Source organism: Rhinopithecus roxellana, chromosome 18 (assembly GCF_007565055.1).
Source record: "Rhinopithecus roxellana isolate Shanxi Qingling chromosome 18, ASM756505v1, whole genome shotgun sequence".
Lineage (NCBI taxonomy): Eukaryota > Metazoa > Chordata > Mammalia > Primates > Cercopithecidae > Rhinopithecus > Rhinopithecus roxellana.
In genome coordinates, this window is record NC_044566.1 from 1366125 (window position 1) to 1372124 (window position 6000).

A 6000-nucleotide genomic window follows, 5' to 3' on the forward strand; every position below is an offset into this window, starting at 1 on the left:
CTCTGAAGAAGCAAAAAGAAATTGTGGCAAATGTTTAAAGAAATGGTGGATCTGGCTAAAGACGACTTGGAGGTTCTTTACACTGTTCTCTAATTTTCCTAAAAGCATAAAATTATTTTAAAATATAACCAAAATAAAAAATCGGGAAAAAGTTGCCTTATCTTCTTTTTCCATGGTGTGAAAAGCAAGTCACAGAATCCTCACTGAGGGAGCTGAGTTCACAGTTTGCTGAGTCAAAGTGTGAGTGTCACCAACATAACACATCTGCCCATGCATAGGAGAGAGGTGGGAAGCTGGCAACTGCTGCAGGGGAAGCAAGGCTTCTTTATGCTTTATGTACCAGCAGCAATGCTGTTCTGCTGACAGACACAGCCCTTATTTAGTTCTTGCATGACTGGGGAAACTGATCAAAAAGTCTTTAGTTTTTAGATAAAGTAAAGCTAAATAAAATAGTGTAGACCCCTACTGTGCAAAACATGTGTGAGTGAGTGTATCTGGGTAATGCTCTTCCTGTGTCTTTCTGGCATGCTCTTGCTAACTGTATAGGTGATTTGGTTAGACGTCACCTTAATCTGGTTAACAACCAGTTGTTACCTGATGGTAGCTAACCAGAGATGAAGACAGTGTAAAGAAAAGAGCTTAAACAGCTTTTCTAGGCCTCCTGGACAAATGGCAACACTTCAGCTAGTAAGGATAAGTCATAGTGATTTCTCAGAATCAAAGACTTTTCTTTTAAATTCTTAACCCCTAACTTTATGTGTTACTCCAGTGTATTTGTAGCAGGTCAGTGTATTTGCAGCAGGTCCGTGTATTTGCAGCATGTGGTTTTTGGGTTTTGGCAGGGGCTCTAAACTCCAAGCATAATATAAGAACAATGGTGGTCAAAACACACATATCCAAATAGCAATGCTGGAGATGGAAGAATGGTTCTACCAGCCCATCACCCACTTTGTAGATAAAAAAATGGAACTGGAAGGTACAAGAAAGCAATAAAATTGTGAGTGTTTTGGTGTTTCTGTCTTTAGTTATGTGAAAGAGGAGGGGGGCTTCTCCTCCCAGAAAGCAACTGAGAAGGGGCTCTAAGAGCGTCTTCAGAGGGCTTGGCACATGCCCCTAGACTGACAGACTTGGAGACTGATATTTGACTCACAACTAAAAATTTAAAGGCAAGCAGCTAAGACCAGAGATGCCACCTGAATGTTTGAAAAGCAAAGCAAACTGGCTATGTGGGGACCAGCTACACTTCACAGTGAGAGGAAATGTTTGGGTTTTGGGGAAACCAAGTATGACCCTTCTGATGGAGGCTGGCTTGAAGTTTGCTTAAAAGGGATACCAAGATAGGTGGAACAAAGAGACCACCACAGAAGGATGGACTGCCCTGAGGCTGAAGGGTGAGTTGGAAGCAATCGGTAACAGAAGCTTGTGCCCCAGTAACTGCAGTTGGGGGGGACATCCTGCTAAAGATAGCACAGCCAGCGAAGGGCAGCCAAAGAAAGAGAAGGCGAGCTGCAGAAACATCCCTCATGCTTGCTGAGCAAGGTCACAACTCCTGACTGCATAAGATGGTGCCATGCCCCGCAAGCTGTTCCCCATCTGAGCCTCATCCTGGGGCAGTCAAAAGTGGAAATCAGAAGGCCTGGAAGGAGAGAACTGTGAAGAAAGAAGCCGGCCACCCCACCTTCCTCCTCTGCAGACTTCCTGAAGCAGGATAGAACTGGGACAGGGAACAGTTTACATTGGACCAGAACTTGGGATTCTGATTGTATACTAGGGAGAGCTCTTTAAAAGCTGAAATGAGGCTGCACCTGTGACTAAGAAACTGGGAAAGCTAGAAAGCCTGACTACATTTTTTCCTGGTAACCTGGGAGAATGGTTCTGCTGGGTGAATTAACTGGGAGGGGTGAGAGAGTAGAGTGGCTTTCAGCTTCCAGCCTTTGGGATCCAGCATGTTCCATAAAGTGGTTTCATACTTAATATCTTTATTCCGTGAGTCCCACAGAAAATTCAACATCAGGGTTCCCAGGACTGAGCTCTTCATTATCTAATCTTATCCTCCTTTTGTAATCCCTGTCTTGGCAAACAGGACCATATCCCAAGCCAGCATGGGATGCTCCATTGCACCTACTGGTGTTTCTACCTCCAGCCTCATGAAACTCACCAGAGTTATCTTGCATACCACTGCAAGGTCATTGTTCTGCTAAAAGAAATGAGGTCATACATATTCTTTTTAGCATATCACCTACGTTGTAGCCCAGGACATTTTACCCTCCATGCCAAGTTTCTACACAGCCGTCTCACGAAAAGTCTCCTCCTGCTTGAACCATAGGCATCTACACTCTGATAGGCATTGTACAGTCATTCTGAATTACTGAGGGATCCCCCAAAGATACCATTTTTCATCACTCTGAGGCATCATGTCTTCTGTTGGCATTGTCTCAAATGGTATATCCTTCTTCAAATTATATTTTATCCTACAAAACTCAGGTTAAGCATTGCTATTTCATAAACTCTTTCCTGGCACCACATTCTAATTTGTGTGATCTGCCTTAGTCCTCCCCTCATAATCTGCAGTTTACTGTATCATAGTCCTTATCATACTTGGCCAGGAGAGCTGACTTACTTATTTTCTCTTCCTTACTGTACTTAGTGCTCTTGTATGTCTTGTTTGAGATTACATTTCAGCACAATACCTGATGCCAATTATGTGTTTACATATTGTTTGTTGGATAGATAAAAGAATACATAATGGGTGAATGGCTTTCTTAATGCAGTATATTATTATTGTTTAAACCAAAAGCTTATGTTCAATAATGCTTTACAGTTTGCAAATTGTTTCCTATGTGTTATCCTATTTGTGTCTTACTTTACCAGATACAAAGAGAGAATCCAAAGTTAAGAGAAGTTAGAAAACTTTCACGGATATCAAACAGTATTTCTTTTCTTACTTTTCTAACAATTGCAACTTTACAAAAGAGTTGGAATTGAAGTACAAAACCTTTTTTTTTTTCCAGAACTACTTGAGAGTCAGTGGCCAATCCATTGCCCATGAACACCAAATACTTTAGTGTTCGAAGAAGGAAAATAAAAGGCAAAACACAGCCGTCAAAATCAGGAATTAATATGGATAGATGACTACCTTATAATCCTTAAATCCCATACAACTTTTGCCACTTGTACCAATGATGTCTTCTATATCAAAGGGTCAGAGCTAGGCATTGCAGTTGGTCTCTTCAGGCTTTTTCAGTCTGGGAGAATCCCTCGGTGGCCCCCTCCCTTGTGTGCCATGACCTTGATGCCTTTGAGTAGGAAGAAGGGTATTTCTCAGTGTGGACTTTTATGCTGCTTACATGATTTGGTTAAGATTATGCATCTTTGGCAGAAGTGTCAAAGAAGTTGCACTGTTTTCTTCTCATCCATCTTCGGGTGGTACATGTTGTTGATTTGTCCACTTTGATCATGGATGAAGGTGTTGTCTTCCAGGATTTTCCATGACTAGGCTATATTTTCTGCTTTATAATTAGTACATATTTTGTGGAGCTATTTCTGAAACTATGTAAATATCCTGTTTCTCATCATGCCTTCAAATTATTAATTTATTTTCATCTGTATGAACTCAGGATTTCATTTTCTAGACAATGGGTCATAATCTATTATTCTCATTATTTACTTTGGTGATCCAGTTTTCTTTGAGTTAACCAGTGCACCTGTTCAAATTGGCTTATAAGTTCTTTTGACATTTCCATCATACTTGGAGCACTTCTTTGTCTTCTGGCAAAACAAGATGTTTCAGACTCACAACACCTGCAACCCGACCCCAGCCTTGAAGCTTTCTCCAAGGAGCCTTGGTTCTTTAGTAGAAAATATCTGCTAAGTCTTCTTATTTCTTTGGGGTGTCATACCCTCAGTCTCTCTCAGTAGACAGAGCTAGTGGAATGCACATGTACACAGACATTTACACTTATATTTATGTCTGTGTCTATCCACACACTCTGAAAACCACCAGTTTGCACCAATACATCCAACTCCAATACAACATCACACGAGGTTTATTCTCATTTTCTCCCTTCCCACTTTTTGTAACAGTTTTCTGTGACATTAAAAAAGCCTACTTTGAATCATCCTTAAGATATTTACTTTTCTGATTATTCCCCTGTATATAATCAACTTCCCATCTCCACTGCCACTTGCTTCCCTATACCAAACTGCTGGGACTTCAACCTCTGGGCAGGCCACCCCTCTGAGGATAACTTCTTCCCACTGCTGGGGCTCTGTCTGATGCTATGACAGCCAGACCCTCCCAAGTGAACTTCCCCCGACCTCAGGCTCCCACAGCTGCCCGTTGTCCACTGTCAGAACAGGTGCGTGCCTTGCTTTAGCTCACAGGGTAGAATTAGGCTTGAGTTGTTCAGCACAGGAAGGATAGGGAGGAGGAAGAGAAAGAGGAGAAGCAAGACCTATTGAGCAGTTTTAAGTAGCAGGACAAATTAAGAAATATGGAGCTTTCAGTTCCAATTTGATTGCTCCTGAAACAATTCCTTGGCATCTCTTTGGTTGTAGAAGCTGAAGGGCTACAGCTGACTTTAGATTGTGGAGCATGAAATGGCCTCTTGCTTCCTAATGGGCTGAGGGGCTAGGATCAGGTACAACAAAAGACTACTTGGGTTTGTTTTAAAGGGATGTTCATGTTGAAGAGGCTCAAAGCATTAGTTACTTAGTTATTTCCAATTTTTCCTTGATAAGTAATGCTTCAATGAACATTCCCGTAAAACAAAAATGATAGTTTTATTATGATCAATTTCTAGAATTGAAATAAATTGCTGGTTCAAACACTGAATAATTTTAAAGTTACACATATACATGCAGATACATACATATACACATACACACAAACATATAAAACTGTCCGAAAAATAAACTAGCTTTTACCATATGTAATATATATAGTAAAGCAAAGAAATACAAGAACCATCTTGTAACACAAAGAGAAGAATCATATACCTGTATGTCTGTATCTGTACATATCACATGAATAGATTTACTCAGGATATCTAGAACTGTGCCTAACACAGAGTAGACACCCCCAAAATTTACTAAAGAAATGGTGCTTTCAAATATAAGCACCATTATATCTATATAATGGTGCTTATATTATGTCTATATTCTTTTCTGGTTATTTGAATATTTTCTTTAGGTAATTGGCTATAAATGATTGCTGTTCATTTTCTATATTTTAATGAATTAAAAGAGCTTTAAATTTATGAAAGTATTAATTAACTTTTTCTTACATATGATTTAAATATGTTTTTATTTGCTTATTATTGGTTTTCTTTGCAATGAGAGACATAGAAAAAGGAGTTTAAATGTTTAAGTGTTAAAGTCTGTCAACTTGTGCAGTGTTTAAATGGCCTTTTTTCTTTCCAAAGTAGTATACAAATATCAACCTATTTTTTTCAAACAATTTTGTAATAATTTTGGTGTAAAGATGATGACATATATACCCAATTTCCCTCCAAATTGCCCGCTGGTTTTTACAACTCTGTTTACAATCCATCTTTTCCCTATGGATTTGAAGTGGCACTTTCATTATATACTGAATTTTTCAACATGCTCAAAGCCACTTTTGAATATCATCTCTGTTCCAGTAATCCAGTGTGTTATCTAGTCCCAGTTTTAATTATAGCATACCATATTTTGATATCTTATAGGGTATTCATCTAATTAATTTATTTTCATCTTTTCTCATGTGTGTTGTTTTAGAAAATCTTTAGAACCATTCCTAAAAAAAATGACACTGGTATTTTTATTGGAATTGTGGGAAAAGTATATGTTTTATCAAGGTTTATAGAGGTATCCTTTATTTTTAATATTCTTTTATGCCTAATAAATTCTCATACAAAAATGTAATCAGTCACACAATATTAGTCAGACATTTTTATGTTAATATTGTTTATGGTTAATTTATATATGTGTGTATAGATATATTTAAATTTAAATATATTT